The sequence below is a fragment of the Crocuta crocuta genome, unplaced genomic scaffold, assembly GCF_008692635.1.
Source record: "Crocuta crocuta isolate KB4526 unplaced genomic scaffold, BGI_CrCroc_1.0 scaffold866, whole genome shotgun sequence".
NCBI classification, from domain to species: Eukaryota; Metazoa; Chordata; class Mammalia; order Carnivora; family Hyaenidae; genus Crocuta; species Crocuta crocuta.
The window spans coordinates 634999-653786 of NW_027531900.1; the positions used below are offsets into that span (position 1 = coordinate 634999).

The following is an 18788-nucleotide window of genomic DNA, read 5'->3' on the forward strand; positions in this document are numbered from 1 at the left end:
AGAGAGAGAGAGAGACAGCGTGAGCAGGGGAGGGTCAGAGAGAGAGGGAGTGACAGACTCTGAAATAGGCTCCAGGCTCCGAGCTGGCAGTCAGCACAGAGCCTGACGCGGGGCTCAAACCCACGAACCGTGAGATCATGACCTAAGCGAAAGTCGGACGCTTAACCGACTAAGCCACCCAGGCGCCCCGTTTATTTATTTTTTAGAGAGAGCGAGCAGGAAAGGAGCAAGGGCGGTTGGGGACGGGGTCAGGAAGAGGATCCAGAGCTACCTTTGTGCTGTCAGCACAGAGCCTGATACAGGGCTCAAACTCACAAACCATGAGATTACAACCTGAGCTGAAGTTAGACACTTAGCCAACTGAGCCACCCAGTAGCTCCATCCAACTGATTTTCAACAAGAGTGCCAAGACCATTCAAATGGCAAAGAGCAGGGGCGTCTGGGTGGCTCAGTTGGTTAAGCGTCCGATTTCAGCTCAGGTCATGATCTCACGGTTCATGGATTCGAGCCCCGCATCGGGCTCTGTGCTGACAGCTTAGAGCCTGAGCCTCTTTCAGATTCTGTGCCTCCCTCTCTCTCTGACCCTCCCCTGCTCATGCTGTCTCTATCTCTCTCTCAGAAATAAATAAAACATTAAAAAAATAAAAAAAAAAAGAGCAGTGTCTTCAACAATGATCCTGGAATAACTGTGGAATAATTGGACATCAACATGCTAGAATGAGATTGCATCCCTACCTCACACCACAGACAAAAGTCAAAAGTGGATGAAACACCTAAGCTTAAAAGCTAAAACATAAAACTCCTTAGAAAGATAGATTTTTTAAAAAATATTTAAACATTTTTTAAATGTTTTACTTATTTCTGAGAGAGAGAGAGAGAGAGAGGCAGCTTGAGCAGGGGAGGGTCAGAGAGAGAGGGAGACACAGAGTCTGAAGCAGCCTCCAGGCTCTGGGCTATCAGCACAGAGCCTGACGCAGGGTTCAAATCCAGACCTGTGAGATCATGACCTGAGCCGAAGTCAGACACTTAACCGACTGAGCCAGCCAGGTGCCCCTAGAAAGATAGATTTAAATCCTCATGACTTTGGATAAAGCAATGGTTTCTTAGGTATGATACCAGAAGATAAGCAATAAAAGAAAAAATAAATTGGACTCCATCAAAATAACCTTTGTGCACAAAAGGTCACTATCACTAAAGCAAACAGGCAATCTACAAAATATGGGGATGTATTTGAAAACCATGTATCTGGGAAAATTTAATACTCAAAATATATGAAGAACTATTACCATCCAGCAACTCAATTCAAAGAGCAAGGCCACCTGGTTGGTTTCAACAGACCAGGGAGTGGTACTGGCACCCTGGTGAGCTCAGAATGTAAAGCCACCACCACAGTGGGCCTGAAGGATGGGCATCAAGCCAAAAGGAATTCTTCTCAAGCCTTAAAACCTAATAGGATTTTCCCCCCTTACTTGGGACTTATGTGACTTACTTGGGACCCATAACCCTTTTCTTCTTCTGATTTCTCCTTTTGGGAGAACGCCTTCCTATGCCTGTCCCACCGCTGTAGTTTGGAAGAAGATAACTTGTTGGATTTCACAGGATCACAGTGGGAGGTGAATACTGCCTCGGGTGGAATCGTGACACTAGATTTAGATGATGTTTAGATAAGGCGTGGAACTCAGAACTGATTCAGAAGTGAATGAAGACTTTGGGGATGTTAGGAAGAGAGTGGATGCACTCTGGATGTGAGAAAGATGCAAATTTCAGGAGTTTAAGAATAAAGTTAAGGAGAAACCCAAAAGAAATTCTGGAGCAAAAAATGAAATGGGAAATTCAAGTAGAGAGATTCAAAGGCAACTGTGAGTAGGCAGAAGCAAGTATTGGTGAACTTGAAAACAGTACAGGTAAGGAGTCCCTGGGCTGCTCAATCCATAGAGCATCCGACTCTTGATTTCAGCTCAGTTCATGATCCCAAGGTCAAGGGATTGAGTGTGGAGCCACACTGACTGTGGAGACTACTTAAGATTCTCTCTCTCTGCCCCTCTCCTCTGCTCATGCTCTCTCTCTGTCTCTCTCTCTCTAAGATAAAATTTTAAAAGTCTTAAAAATTAATATTGAAAAAAAGAATACAAGAAACTGAAATGATTGAAACTGAGAAAGAGAAAGAAAAGACAGAAGAAAAGTGAACAGAGCCCAAGGGGACTGGGGGACACCATCAAATAGACCAACATGCACACTAGGGATGGAGGTCCCAGGAGGAGGAGAAAAAGGGGCAGAGAAAATGTTTGAGGAAACCATGGCCAAAAACTTCGCACATTTAATGAAAACCATGCATATAAACTCCAAATATGATGGACTTAGGGATCCACGCTGAGACACATTACAATCAAACTGGAAAGACAGAGTAGTTTGGAAAGCAGCAAGGGAGAAGTGACTCATCACACACACAAGGGGTCCTCACCGAGATCATCAGCAGACTTCCCGTCAGAACTTTTGGAGGACAGAAAGCAGTGGCTGATATATTCAAAGTGTTAAAAGAAAACAAACGCTCTGAGAATAGATGCACTAAAGAGGGCAAGAAGAACATTCATTCTACCTACGTCATCCCCTCTCTATCTGCACAGCTGAGGGCCAAGAGAGAGTCCCCTGACCTACAATTTCTCCCCACAGAGGAAAGTGAGAGCAAATGGGTTGGCGGCTGGTTTCCCCACCTGCCGGTCCCTGCCCAAGAGACCACCTTTTTTCTCACCCCACCCACAAAACTGTGATATGCACAACTGAGGGACTGGGAGAGGCTTGGAACATAGCAACCAGCGTTCGGAGCTCATTAAAGTGTCACAGATCCTAGTAACTGCTTTGGAGACTCCGCAGGATGCCCATGAGCCACTGGAGACACTTCATCTGTGGATCCCCCCGACCGCTCACAGGCACCCAAAACTCTCCACGGGCCTCACCCACTCCACCTCCTGTGGACAGTGCCCTGGGTGCTCTCGTGCAGATGGCCAGTACACATGTTCATAAGGCCAGCCCAACTTTGCAGGACAGAGAGAAGGCATGCGATGCGAAGCCATTCCCTCCAAGGGAAAACAAGAAGCACTGAGTGGACCCTTTCATAGAAAAGGCTGGAAAGCCTCAGAATCCCTACCGGCAGCCAGGGAAAGGTACTTCTCTAGTGAAGCCTGTCAGTAAAGATGGGAGCACATGACTGCTTCTTTACATGCAAAATGCACGGCAAGGCTTCACAGAACATGAAAATTCAAGGAAACACAATACCACCGAAGGAATATATAATGTTCTAGTAATCAGCCTCAAAATAAATGGAGATCTGTAAACTAACTGATGGTGAATTCAGAATATTGTTGTAAGGAATCTCAGTGAGTTACAAGAGAGCACAAAGAGACAACATCACATCAGGAAGACAAGACATGAACAAAATGAGAAGAGGTTCAAAAGAGAGACAGAACTCATTAAAAAGAACCAAATAAAAACTCTAGAGCTGAAGAAAATAATGAAAAGTTCAATAGAGAACATCAATATCAGACTAGATCAAGCAGAAGAAAGTAAACTTGGAAGAAAAGTTATCTGAAATTATCCAGAGGAGGTGGACGAAAGAACTAAAAAGAATGAAGACATCCTACATGAACTACGGAACACAATCAAGTGAAACCCTATATCACTGACCTTTGAATAACACGGGTTTCAATTGCTTGGGCCCACTTATACGCGGGGTTTTTTTTTTCTCAATAGAGTGCTGTAAAAGTATTTTCTCTTCCTTATGATATTCTTAACATTTTTTCCTCTAACATACTTTACTGTAATATGGTATATAATACATATAATGTATGAAATATGTGTTAATTGACTGATTATATTATTGGTAAGGCTTCTGGCCAACTCTTAGTTAAGTTTTTGAGGGGTCAGAAGTTATACGTGAATTTTTAACTGTGTAGGGGGGGTCAGCAGCCCTATCCCCCATGTTCAAGGGTCAACTGTATGCATTATGAGAACCTCAGAAGGTGAAAGAGAGAAATGTGTAGAAACCTTATTTAAAGATATAATGGCTGAATAATTTTAAAGACAAAGACAATTTTGAAAGCAGGAAGAGAAAATAAAAAAGTATCTGAGGGCCTGAAGATAGGAAAATGGAAATCATTGAGGCTGAAGGACAGAAGAAAAAGAGTCACGAAAGGTGAGCAGAGCCTAAGGGACCTGTGGAACAGCATCAATTGGACCTACATATGCATGTGGGAGTCCCATAAGGAGAGGAGATTGAATGAGGTAGAGAGAATATTTGAAGACATAATGGCTGAAAATTTCCCAAGTTTGATGAACAATATGAGTATAAACACCCAGGAAGCTCAGCTAACTCCAAGAAGCTCAACTAGCTCCAACTAAGATGAATTCAAAGAGACCCACACCACGATATATTATAATCAAACTTTCAAAAGACAATCTTAAAACAGCAAGGGAGACATTATTGGTCACATGCAAGGGATTTTTTATCAGAAGCTTTGGAGGCCAGAAGATATGCACTAGTGGACGTTTGGGTTGCTTCTAGGTTTTACCTATTGTGCATAATGATGCTATGGATAGGCATGTTCAATATCTTGAGAGCTGAAATTGCTGGGTCATATTGTAATTCTAGTTTTGTTGAAAAATCATCACTGTTTTTCACAGTGGCTGTACCATTTTACATCCTCAACACTTGCTTTTTTCTTTTCTGTTTTTAATATATATATATATATTTGAATTTTACTTATTTCTTATTGAAGTGTAATTAACACACAGTGTTATGCTGGTTTCAGGAATATAATAGTTTGACAATTCTATACATTTTTTCAGTGTTCATTATCATAAGTGTATTCTTAACCCCCTTTATCTATTTTACCCATCCCTCCGCCCACGTCCTCTTTGGTAACCACCAGTTTGTTCTCTGCATTTAAGTCTGCTTTTGCTTTATATATTTTGATGATCTGTTATTCAGTGCATAAATGCTTATAATAGCTCTATCTTCATGCTATATTGAACTTTTTGTTAACTATTACATCCTTCCTTGTCTCTTCTAATTTTTTTGCATTTTTTTAATGTTTTTTTATTTCCAGGAGAGAAAGAGAGAGAGACAGCGTGAGCAGGGGAGGGTCAGAGAGAGAGGGAGTCACAGACTCTGAAACAGGCTCCAGGCTCCGAGCTGGCAGTCAGCACAGAGCCCGACGCGGGGCTCGAACCCACGAACCGCGAGATCATGACCTAAGCGAAAGTCGGACGCTTAACCGACTAAGCCACCCAGGCGCCCCTAATTTTTTTGCATTTAAAGACTATTTTGTTTGGGATTAGAATAGTCACTCCTTTCTTTTGGTTACCATTTGCATGGAATACCTTTCTGGCTTGGCCCAAGGCTCCCTGTGGCTCAGATGAAGGCCAGTTCCAATTGCCTAAATCCTGGACAGGCTGCAATGTTTCCTGACCCTTCTCTGGGCCACAGAGCCACCCACCTGCTGCATGTGCTGGTGAGAACATGAAGACCAGGGTGCCCAGCTGGATGCACACAGCTCTTTCCTCCTCTGCTCCCATTAAGGCAGGTAAATGCACCAATATCCCAACCCCAGCCTGCAGGCTACTCATCCCCCAAGCATGGCTTGTTCACTCTTCTTGCTAATAACTCCTCATCACTGACAGCCTGTGGTGGGATCGCCCCTGGAAACACTGTGTACACTTGGTGTGGCAATGCATGGGCGTATACATGCATGCCCATGGCCAAACCTGGACTTTGGCTCCATTCATTGGACAGGCACTTACTGGGCACTTGCTGGGAGCTGTGAATGGCGGGCACCACAGAGGCCGTGCATTCACTTGAAGCTACCCTCCAGTGGGTGTACAATGAAGAAGGGATGGGGTCATGGGCAGAGAAGAAAGTCTTGCTACTGACGTGGTAAGAACAGGGTGGAGGGGGAGCCCCTAAATGCAGAGCTTCTCACATACCCACCTGGGGCAGGGAGGTCAAGGCCCCAAGCCCATCAAGCCATTCAGAATTCTTCAGCCAGACAGTCTGGAGAGGAGATGTACTCAGGAACAGCTTTCCTTTCTGTCTTATGGTATCTGGGTGATGATACCTCATGCTGAAGTACGTATCTGTGACCCTGTGCAGCCTGGTGTCACCTGAGCAAGGGAGGAGCACTGGATCGGGGCCACAGGCCCTCTTTCATGGAAGCAGAAGGGACCTTAGTTTGCTCAGTCAGGCAGTGGTATAAACACATGCCGGTTTGGGGGACTATCCATGAGAAATGTGGATCAGTACAAACTAAATCCTTGCCTCCAACCCCAGATCTTAGTGTGATGAGGCGACACCCACATGCACCTTTGGCACTAAGACTAAACAGGCTGGTGAGATGGCCCACCCCGACCTAGGGAGGTCTTACCCTTGGTACACCCACCACCGTCCATCCCAGACAGCCAGCTCCTGTCTGTCTGGAGCCAGTCCTGCCTCAACCACGTGGTGCCTGCAGTGGGGGACACTTCTTCCCAACACAGGCCCTGGTCCTCCGGGTAAGAGCACTCACCCCTGGGCAGGGAGGGAAAACTCCCAACAGCAGTATTCACTGAAACTGAGGCAAATAGGAGGGTGGAGAGCAGAACATTTCTATCCTTCCTGGAAATTGCCTGTAGTCTTTTCTCTTTCTCATCCTATGTCCAGTGCTACCAGATCTTATCATCTGGCCATATTTGTTCCAGATCCGTTTCATATTTGAGAAGTGGAGCATTACAAATGCTGCCTGGCCCCTGTGGGCCCCACTAACCCTACCCCACTCATAATCTCTATCCCCAACCCCAGGTTTATCAGTGCCGCATTTCACTTTAGCGTTGAACACTATTCCATTGTCTTCGTGTATCCCTTCATCTGCTGAGCGTATCTTGGATGCTATAAACATCCATGTTCGGGTTTCTGTGTGGACGTATTTTCAACTCATTTAGGTAAATACCAAGGAGCATGATTGCTGGATCTTATGGTAAGAGTGTTTAGATTTCTAAGAAACTGCCAAATTCTTCCAAAGTGGCCGCATCATTCTGCATTCCAACCAGATTGAGGGTTCCTGCGACTCCACACCCTCACCAGCATCTGGTGTTGTCAGTGTTCTAGATTTTGGCCATCCAAATCCAGTGGTGTGTATAGTGGTATCTTATTGTTGTCTTAAATTTGCAATTCCCTAAGGACGTATGGTGTAGAGCATCTTTCCACTGCTTAATAGCCATTTGTGTGTGTGTGTATATATATATATATGTGTGTGTGTGTGTGTGTGTGTGTGTGTGAAGTGTCTGTTCATATACTATACCCATTTTTTAATTGGGCCATTTGTTTTTTCTTTTTTTTTTTCTTTTTGCTTTTTGGAGTATAGTTGACCCAATGTCACATTAGTTCGTGTACAACACTGGAATTCAACAACTCTATTATGGGGTGCCTGGGTGGCTCAGTCAGCTAAGCGTCCAACTTTGGCTCAGGTCATGATCTCACGGTTCATGGGTTTGAGCCCCACATCGGGCTCTGTGCTGACAGCTCAAAGCCTGGAGCTGCTTCAGATTCTGTGTCTCCCTCTCTCTGACCCTCCCTTGCTCATGCTGTCTCTCTCTCTCTCTCTCAAAAATAAATAAAACATTAAAAAAATTAAAAAAACAACTCTATTATGTTATGCCATGCTCACCACAAGTGCAGCTACCATCCATCACCATATATCACTATTACAATTGCATTGACTATTTCCCCTATGTTATGCCTTTCATCCCCATGACTTATTAATTTCATAACTAGAAGCCTGTATTTCCCACTTCCTTCCACCCATTTCACCCAACCTCCCATCCCCTTTCCCCTCTGGCAACTATCTGTTTGTTCTCTGTATTTATAGGTCTGTTTTTGTTAACTTGTTTTTTAGATTCCTCACATAAGATTTAGATTCTTTCACATAAGTGAAATCATATGGTATTCGACTTATCTCCCTTATTAACATCATACCCTCTAGGACTAGGTCCATCCATGTTGTCACAAATGGCAAGATCTTGTTTTTCGTGGCTAAGTGATATTCCATTGTATATACATATACTATACCTTTTTTTTTTTTTTTAAGTAGGCTTTATGATGAATGTGGGACTTGAACTCACAACCCTGAGGCCAAGAGTTGCATGCTCCTCTGACTGGGCCAGCCAGGCGCCCCTATACAACACCTTTTTTTATCCATTCATCTATGGATGGACACTTGGGCTGCTTCCATAACTTGGCTATTGCAAATAATGGTGCAGTAAACAGAGTGGTGCATTTATCTTTTGGATTTAGTGTTTTTGTTTTCTTTGGGTAAATACCCAGTAGAGGAATTACTGGATCCTATGGTATTTCTCTTTAATTTTTTGAGGAATCTCCATGCTGTTTTCCATAGTGGCTGCACCAATTTACATTCCCACCAACAGTGCACAAGGGATGCTTTTTCTCCACATCCTCACCAACACATATTATTTCTTGTATTTTTGCTTCTAGCCATTCTGACAGGTCTGAGGTGACATCTCATTGTGGTTTTGACTTGTATCTCCCTGATGATTAGTGATGCTGAACATCTTTCTATGTGTCTGTTTGTCTGTTAGCCATCTGCATGTATTCTTTGGAAACATGTCTCTTCTGGTCCTCTGCCCATTTTTAACAGGATTACTTGGTTTTTGGGGGGTAAAGTTGTATAAGTTCTTTATATATATCAGATATTAACCTCTTATTGGTTACATAATTTGCAAATACCTTCTCTTACTCAGTAAGTTGCCATTTTCTTTGGTTGATGGTTTTCTTTGCTGCGCAAAAGCTTTTTATTTATGTGTAGTCTCAATCATTCACTTTTACTTTTGTTTCCCTTGCCTGAAGAGACATAGCTAGAGGAATGCTGTTAAAGCCAATGTACGAGAAATTACTGCCTGCGTTTTCATGTAGTTTTATGTTTCAGGTTTGACATTTAGGTCTTAATCCATTTTGAGCTTCTTTTGGTGTATGGTGTACAAAAGTGGTCCAGTTTCATTCTGTTGCATGTAGCTGACCAGTCTTCCCAACACCGTTTGTTGAAAAGAATGTCTTTTCCCCATTGTATACTCTTGAATCCTTTGTTATAGAGCAATTGACCATCTAATCATGGGTTTATTTCTGGTGTCCCTATCTTGTTCCATTGGTCTGTCAGCCATTTTTGTGCCAGTACAACACTGCTTTGATTACTATGGATTTGTATTATGTGTCAAAGTCTGGGATTGTGATGCCTCCAGCTTTGTTCTTCTGTCTCAAGATTGTTTTGGGTATTCAGTATCTTCGGTGGCTTCATACACATTTTAGGATTATTTGTTCTAGTTCTCTGACGAATGCTGTTGGTCTTTTGGTAGGGACTGCATTGAATCTGTAGACTACTTTGGGTAATATGGACATTTTTATAATATTAATTCTTTCAATCCATCCACACAGATTCTCTCTCCATATGTTTGTGTCATCTTCAATTGTTTTCATAAATATTTTATAATTTTCAGAGTACAGGTTTTTCACCTCCTTGGTTAAGTTTACCCATGGGTATTTGATTCTTTTTAGTGGAACTGTAAATGCATTGTCTTAATTTCTCTTTCTGCTGCTTTGTTATTAGTGTATAAAATTACAACCAATTTCTGTATATTAATTTTGTAACTTGCAACCTTACAAATTCCTTTATTACTTTTAATAGCTTTTAAGGGATCGTTTCTATAGTTTGTTACTTCTAATAGTTTTTTAGTGGAGTCTGTAGAGTTTTTTGTTTGTTCTTCCGTTAACTAGGCTCCATGCCCAACATTGGGCTTGAACTCATGATCCTGGGATCAAGAGTCATAAGCTCTAATGACTGAGCCATCGAGGAACCGTAGGGTTTTCTACATATACTATCATGTCATCTGCAAATAGAAACATTTTTACTTATTTTTTACAAGTTTGGATGTCTTTTATTTCTTTGTATTTTCTGATTGCTGTGGCTAGGACTTCCAGTACTATGTGGGGAAAAAAAGTGGTGAGGGTGGACATCCTTGTCTCGTCCCCGACTTTAGAAAAGCTTTTATCTTTTCACCATTATGATGTTAGCTATGGGTTTTTCATATATGGTCTTTATTATCTTGAGGTATATTCTAAACCCATTTGTTGAGTTTTTGGTTTTGTTTTTTTTATCATGAATGGATGTTGGATTTTGTCAAATGCTTCTTCTGCAACTATTGAGATGATCATGATTTTTATTCTTTGTTTTGTTAACTTATTTATGTATCATGTTGATTTGTGAATATTGAACCATCCTTGCATCCTCAGAATAAATCCCACTTGATCATGGTATATGATCCTTTTAATGTAATGTTGAATGCAATTTGTGAACATTCTGTTGAGAAGTTTTGCATCTATATTTATCAGGGATATTAGCCTGTAGTTTTCTTTTTGTGTAGTGTCTTTGACTGGTCTTGGTATCAGGATAATGCTGGCCTTGTAGAATGTATTTGGAGGCATTCCTTCCTCTTCTATTTTTGGAATAGTTTGAGGAGAACTAACTTCTTTTAAATGTTTGGTAGAATTCACCTGTGAATCCAGCTGGTCCTGGACTTTTGTTTGTTGGGAGTTTTTTGATTACTGGTTCTACTTCATTACTAGCAACTGGTCTGTTCATATTTTGTATTTCTTCCTGATTCAGTTTTTTGGAAGACTATATGCTTCTAAGAATGTATCCATTTCTTTTAGGTTGTCCAACTTGTTGGTACATAATTTTCTTTTTGTTTTTTTAATTTATTTTGAGAGAGTGCATGTGAGTGAGAGAGGGGCAGGGAGAGAGGGAGAGAGAATCTCAAACAGGCTCTGCACTGACAGTGCACTTAGGCTCAATTTCATAAATCACAAGATTAGGACCTGAGCTGAAGTCAGATGCTCAACCAACTGACCCACTCAGGTGCCCATCTATTTTTATTTTTTAAAGGAACTTTCATACTGTTTTCCACAGTTGGCTGCACCAGTCTATATTCCTACAGCGACAAGTTTCCTTCTTCACATTCTTACCAACACTTGTTATCTTTTGTCATTTTGATAAGAGCCATTCTAACACATGAGGTGAAATTTCATTGTGGTTTTAATTTGCATTTCTTTGATGATTAGTGAGTCTGAGCACCCTTTCATGTACCTGATGGCCATTTTAAAATCTTCTTTCAAAAAAATGTCTACATAGGTTCTTTGACCATTTTTTAAATTGGATTGTGTTTTTTCTACGGAGTTGTAGGAATTCTTTATGTATTTTGGACACTAATCTCTTATCAGATATACGATTGTAAATATTTTCTCCCATTTCATAGGTCACCTTTTCATTTGTTGATTGTTTCTTATGTAGTGGAGCTTTTTAGTTTATGTAGTACTGCTTGCTTTTGTTTTCTAGTGTTTGTAAAATGTCGTATCAAAAAATTTGTTTCCAAGGGGCACCTGGGTGGCTTAGTCGGTTAAGCATCCGACTTTCGCTTGGGTCATGATCTCGNATTTTCTTCTACAAATTTTACAACCTGAGGTTTTACATTTAGGTTTCATATTATTTATTTAGATTATTTAGATTGTTTGTTTAATGTTTTATTTATTTCTAGGAGAGAGAGAGACAGCGTGAGCAGGGGAGGGTCAGAGAAAGAGGGAGTCACAGACTGAAACAGGCTCCAGGCTCTGAGCTGGCAGTCAGCACAGAGCCCGATGCGGGGCTCGAACCCACAAACCGCGAGATCATGACCTAAGCGAAAGTCGGACGCTTAACCGACTAAGCCACCCAGGCGCCCCAAGATCTTTTTTTAATCTATGCATTCAGTGCTATTAATGTACATCTAAGCACTGATTTCACTGAATCTCACAAATTTTGATGTTTTATTTTCATTTTCATTTCATTAAAAATATTTTTAAAATTTGAGATTCCTTCTTTGACTTATGTATTATTTAGAAGTTTATTTATAAATATTGTCTTAGTCAAGTTATGCTGCTATAATAAAAGTATGCAAGTTTTAATGAAGGGATTTCATTTGGTTGGTTATTTTTTTTGAGAGTACCCTTGGAGAGATTTCCTTATTTAAAAAAAAATGGCATAGAATTAGGTGTCCTATAATAATAGAAATTTATTTCTCCTAGTTCTGGAGGCTGGGAAGTTCAAGTCTGGGAAGTGCCAGAAGATTCAGTGTCTGCTTAGGGCCTACTTTTTTGCTGTGTTGTCAGCAAAAAAGGAGCTCTCTGGGCCTTCTTTTATAAAGCACTAAACTGATTCTACCCTCGTGACATTCTTACTTCTCAAAGGCCCCACATCCCAATACCGTCATGTTCAGGATTAAGTTTCAACATGAATTTTGGAGGACATAAGCATTCAGTTTATTGCAAATCCCCATGTATTTGGGGGATTTTCAATCTATCTTTTATTATTGAATCTAGTTAGATTTCATTGTGTTCCGAGAACACACATAATATGATTTCTATTCTTTTAAATGTGTTAACATGTTCTGGAGACCAGAATGTGGTCTACCTTGGTAAATGTTCCATGTGAGTTTCAGAAGGATGTATATTCTGATGCTGGTGGATGAAATCGTCTACAGTTGCCAAGTATATGCAAGTTGACTGATGGTGACGTTGAGTTCAACTATGTCCTAACTGATTTTCTGCCTGCTGGGTCTGAGAGAGGGGTGTTCCAATCTCCAACTGGAATAGTGGATTCTTCAGGTTCTCCCTGCAGTTCTACAAGCTTCTGCCTCACACAGTCAGGCCCCCTGTTGTTAGAGGACTACATGTTAAAGACTGTTTATTCTTGGTGAATTGATGCCTTTATCATTATATAAGACCCATCTTTACCCTGATAACTTTCATGCTCTGAAATTAATACAGCAATACCCACTTTCTTTGGATTAGTGTTAGGATGGTGTATCTTTCTCCATTCCTTTACTTTTAATTTATGTGTGTCTTTGTATTTAAAATGGGCTTCTTGCAGACAACATAGAGTAGGGTCTTGTTTATTAACCCACTCTGACAGTCTGTCTTTTAAATAGTGTATTTAGACCACTGACTCTTAAAGTGATCATTGTCCTTGTTCTTTATTCTAATTTCTGTCTTCTACCTTTCTCAGAGTATAAGTTATCCCTTTTTTTTTTAACCTTTTTAAGTGGCTCCCCAAGAGTTTGCAAAATATACTTACAATTAATTCAAGTTCACTTTCAAATGACACCATACCACTTCTTGGTTAGTGTAAGTGCTTTATAATAACAAAATATTCCTAATTCTTATCTCCTGTTTCTTGTATCATTGATGTCTTTCATCTCATTTACACATAAGCTGTAATCATCAAAAACACTGTTAGTATTTTGAACAAACTGCTATCTATTAGATCAATTAACAATAAGTATAAGGAGGTTTTTACTTTACCTTTATTTATCCCTTCTCTAACAATTTTCCTTTCTCTTGTTGATCTGAGTTTCTGATCTATAGAATTTTCCTACTCTCTTAAAAACTTTTAACAATTATTTTAAGGAAAGCGTACTGGCAACAAACTCCCTCAATTTTTGTTGGAGCAAGTCTTTATTTCTTCTTTTCTTTTCTATAAAATTTTTTTTAATGTTTTATTTATTTCTGAGAGAGACAGCATGAGCAGGGGATGGTCAGAGAGAGAGACACAGAATCTGAAACAGGCTCTGAGCTAGCTGTCAGCACAGAGCCTGACGCGGGGCTTGAATCCACAAACCATGAGATCATGACCTGAGCCAAAGTCGGACGTTCAACCAACTGAGCCACCCAGGCGCCCCTCTTCTTTGCTTTTCAAAGATAATATCACAGGATACAGCATTATAGGTTGGTCGGTCTCTCTCTCTCTCTCTCTTCACCAGTTTAAATATTTCATTCCACTCTCTTCTTGCTTGCATGGTTTTTGAGAAGGCAGATATAGACTACGGCCATACCACCCTGAATGTGCCTGATCGCATCTGATCTTGGAAGCTAAGCAGAGTTGGGCCTGGTTAGTACTTGGATGGGAGAAGTCAGATATAATTTTCTTTTTTTTTAGATTTTTAAAAATGTTTTATTTCTGAGAGAGAGAGAGAGAGCAAGAGCAGGGGAGGGTCAGAGAGAGAGGGGGACACAGAATCTGAAACAGGCTCCAGGCTCCAAGCTGGCTGTCAGCACAGAGCCCGACGCGGGGCTTGAACCCATGAACCGTGAGATCATGACCTGGGCTGAAGTCGGATGCTTAACCGACTGAGCCTCCCCTTTGCCCTGAAGTCAGATATTTCTTATCTTTCCGTCACTACAGGTAAAACTCTCCCACTCTCCAACCTCTGACTTCTTTTAAGGTTCTTTATAATTGATTTTCTGTAGTTTAAATATCACATGTCTATAGGTGCAACTTTATTTTGGTGTTTGTCCTGCTCACTGTGCTCTGAGCTTGGGTCTGTGGTTTGGTGTTTGACAACTTGGGGGAAAGCGTCGTTTCAAGCGCCCCCTCTCTTCCCGCCGGTACCCTCCTGGTGCGCCTCGCACAGCTTCTGTCGTTGCCCCACAGCGGTGGTCTTTTCCTTTTTCTCATTTTTTCTCTCTTTGCTCTTCTTTTGGAAGTTTCTACTGATACAGTCTCAAGCTCGGAGATTCCTCAGCCGTGTCCAATCTACTAATGAGTGCATCAAGGCTTTACTACGGTCACAGTGTTTTCTAATGGCCAGCATTTTAAAAATTCTTAGATCATCCCATCTCTCTGTGTATACTTCCCATCTGTTCCTACACGGTGTCTACTTCTCCCACGACTGCCCTCAATGTCAGAGTGATTTTAAATTCCTGGTCTGATACTTCCACCACTTTTGCTATATCTGAGTCTGGTGTTTTGCTGTATCTGAGTCTGATGCTTGCTGTTTGGTGTTTTGTTTTGCTTTGTTTGTTTCCTCTTTCATTTCATTATGCTTAACTTTTTGTTGCAAGCCAGGCTGTGATGTACTGGGGTAAGGGAAGTAAAGAAAATGGGCATTAGTAAAATTCTGGTAAGGTGCAGAGAAGAAGAGGCCTTCCAGAAGCCTACTGGCTACGTCTGTGATTAGAGCGTGTGTGCCCTAATCTAAACTCCACAAGTGCTTCACAGTTTTTTTCTTTTCACACGTTCAGGCTGTTCAGGCCCTGAAGTATGGCCAGAGGAGAGTGGAGTTGAGTATTTCCCTTCCCCCAGGTCGCTCAAGCTACAGTAAAATAGTTTGTCTTGAGAAGCGGCATGGTTAAGGGCAGAATGTCCTAGGGTATTTCAAAATGCATCCTTCTGCTGCTGGAAGGAAGCCTGAGAGGACTTTTCTCTGACCTTCATGGTGAGAACCCAGTAGAGCTGCTGGAGGTAAAACTCACAGAACTGTGAGGGTCCCTTATGACTGGGCTTCCCTTATGAGCTTCCAGCAATCTGCCAATTACAGTTTGCTTTCCTGCCCGGATTAGAACTGCTTTGGTAAATTGTACTTCTCTGTACCTGGCTGCCTCTATAATTTGGGGGACAGGGCTGTGCCCTGTGACCTCACTTCTCTGACAGATGCAAGAAGGGCTGTTGGTTTTTCACCTTGTTCAACTTTTCACTTGTTAGGGCAAAGTGATTACTTCTAAGATCTTTATGTATTGGACCAGAAACCAGAGTTTCTGCTGGAAGAGTTCTGAGTACTGATTCAATTTCTCATTCTGTGTCTGTAAGGTTATTTCCTCTGGAGTCAGTTTTCATAGTTCATGTGATTGTAGTGACCTGCCAATTTACCAAGGTTGTCTAATCTGTTAGCATTGTGATATCTTACAATCCCTTTTATTCATGTTATGTTGCTATTAATATCCCCACTCTCATCACTGATGTATTGTGAGTCATCTGTTTTTCAGTCTGGCTAAAGATTTGATTATTTGTCAACCTTTCCTAGGAAATAACTTCTAGTTTTGTTGATTTTTTCCTATTGATTCTTCTAGTTCATTCATCTCCACTCTATTGACTACTTCCTTCTCTCTGCTACATTTAAGTTTAGGTTATCTAATTCCTTGGTGTATATTTGTTCATAGTACTTTCTTGTAATCTTTTAATATTTCTGTAAAATCAGAAGTAATTTGCCCATTTTCATTTCTAATTTTTAGTAGAGTCTCCTTTTTCGTGGTCTAAAGGTCTATCATTTTGCTGATCTTTTCAAAGAAATAACTTGATTTTTGGTGATTTTCTGCATTTTCTCCCATTGCCTATTTTATAATCTCCACTCTAATCTTTACCATCTCCTTTTCTCTGGTTGTTTTGGGCTTAGTTTGTTCCCTCCTCCCCATTTTCTTAAGGTGAGAGATTACTGATTTGAGATCTTCCTTATTCTTTTTTTTGTTTGTTTGTTTTTTATTTATTTCTAGGAGACAGAGAGAGACAGCATGAGCAGGGGAGGGTCAGAGAAAGAGGGAGACACAGACTCTGAAACAGGCTCCAGGCTCTGAGCTGGCAGTCAGCACAGAGCCGGACGCGGGGCTCGAACCCACGAACCGCGAGATCATGACCTAAGCGAAAGTCGGACGCTTAACTGACTAAGCCACCCAGGCGCCCCAGAGATCTTCCTTATTCTTGATATCTTCTTTGATCATTAAGCACAGTTTCATTTACACATATTTGTGAATTTCCCACATTTCACTATTATTCCTAATTTTATTCCATACCATGGAACAATATAGTTTGTATGATTTCAATCTTTTATTGTTTTCTGGCTTAACAAATGGCTTATCCTGCATGGAGAACATCCCATGTGTACTTCATAGGAATGTCTGTCCTGTTGCTGTTTGGAACCTTGGACGTGTCTGATGGGCTGGAAAAGTATTCTACTTCCTTTCTGATAGTCTTATTTTACTCTTGAAAGTGAGGTATTAAAGTCTCCAATTCTTGAACTATTTCTCCCTTCCATTCTGGCAGCTTTTGCTTAGTATATTCGGGGACTCTTTTGTTTGGTGCATATTTGTTGTATCTTCTTGGCAAATTAACCCTTTTATCATGATTTGTCCTTCCTTTATTGTCCCTCATAACAATTTTTGTCTTAAAGTCTATTTTGTCTGATACTGGTACAGCCAGTCCTGTTCTCTTGTAGCTACTTTTTGTACGGAATATTTTTTTCCATTCTTTTCCATTCTACATATATATATATATATATATATATATCTTTGAATCTAAAGAAAGTCATTTATGAGCGCACAGCTCAATCATGGTGTGGGAAATCAATGTGGTTTGGTAAGTAAATCTATCCTAGCTCTGGCTGTCTATTGTATCCTTCCATTTCGTAAAGAACAGAAATGCACACAAGCGGCCTGTACGGACAGACTTGGGGTTACCCAGGAGGAAGAGCGGGAGCAGAGCGCATGAGCGCTCCGCACAGCCGTCCTCATAAGGATGGTGGGTGCAGAGTGCGCAGGTGCACAACTCCAGCCAGTAGACACTTGACTGCAATTGCCCATATGGTGTGCTATCCTTAACACTTGTGGGTAGATAAAACAAATTCCCTACTTGAGAGTGAGATGAAAAGGAATCCCAGTGTGTGTGTGTGTGTGTGTGTGTGTGTGTGTGTGTGTGTGTGTGAGAGAGAGAGAGAGAGAGAGAGAGAGAGAGAGAGAGAGAGATTGAGAGAGATTCTATTACTCTCTCCTCCCAGGAGGCCCGGGACAGAGTGTGCTCACAGTACCTACGCAGACCTTTTCTATGAGTGAGGTACTGCAGCACTGGCTTGTTCTGCATAGGAGAAGCCCCCCACCTTAGGGACCTGGGTTTACAAAAGCAGGTTCAGGGATGAATAAGGTGAACTCACAAGAGCCAGTGTGCTTGGCCACCAGAAGTCCGACGAAATGGTTAACACACAGCCCTTCCAGCCCCACTGTTCAGACATGGCTGAAAGGTGAGCACGTTCTCAGGAAAATCTGATGGCAGCCTGTCCCTGCCGAGGTATCACAGCAGGTGACACGAGAATGCAGATACCTCTGTTGTGCCGGCAGGCTCCTAAGGGTGGGAGGCAGCCTAGAGCCCCGCCAGGGCTGGCAGACAGCAGCACCCCATTATGATCTGCCCCAAAAAGCAGCCCTGGGGGGAGAGTAGCCAGGGAACTTTGTAGTTGCTGGTTACACATCTGTGTTCACTGTGTGCAAATCTGGAGTGTACATTAGCATGAATACACTTTCCTAAATGCAAATTACACTTTAGTTAAAAGCTGATTTAAACTCCTACATACTCCTACAGGACAAAGGACCAGCCCCATGGCCTGGCATCCCAGACCTCGGTGATGACGACATGGCAGCAAGAACTGTTTACCACGTCATCTGTTGGGCACCTTCTGTACGAAATTTCACAGCCCCTGAGCCAAGAACTACCATCCCTATCCTACAGTGGGGAAACTGAGGCTCAGCGAGAAGTCAGCCAGGGTAAGTGAGCCACTGAAGGGGGCAATTCAACCCAAGGTCTGTCTTCAAGCTGGCACTGTTGTTTCCAGCTCTGGTGGCCTGCCAGAGGCTGGGTGAAAACCACCACAGGGAAATGGACGTGGTGGGAATAGGGACATTCCCCCTTGGAAGGGAAGGCTGAGTGGGAGGCCTTTCAGGGCCAAGTGACTCCCCTCCCCCCAACTCAGGCGGCTGCTGCTCCACCCCTGAAATGAAGAACCGGGTGTGCAAGAGCCCAGAGCACACTGGGGGGAGGGGGAGGGGAGAAAGCCTCAGCCTCTGTGCTTATGAGTCAAATGCCCCAGTGGACAGGACCGGGCCAGGCCCACAACACGCGACG

The 18788-nt window shown here is 41.9% G+C and overlaps 1 long non-coding RNA gene across 1 annotated transcript in view; it reads left to right on the forward strand.

Annotated features, from left to right (window-relative positions):
- LOC144239781 (uncharacterized) overlaps nt 1–18788 on the forward strand; it is a 34854-nt gene that overhangs the window by 14998 nt on the left and 1068 nt on the right. The window contains exon 2 of the long non-coding RNA XR_013337480.1: nt 18249–18430. This is a non-coding gene — a long non-coding RNA (uncharacterized LOC144239781). The remainder of the gene's footprint in view (nt 1–18248; nt 18431–18788) is intronic.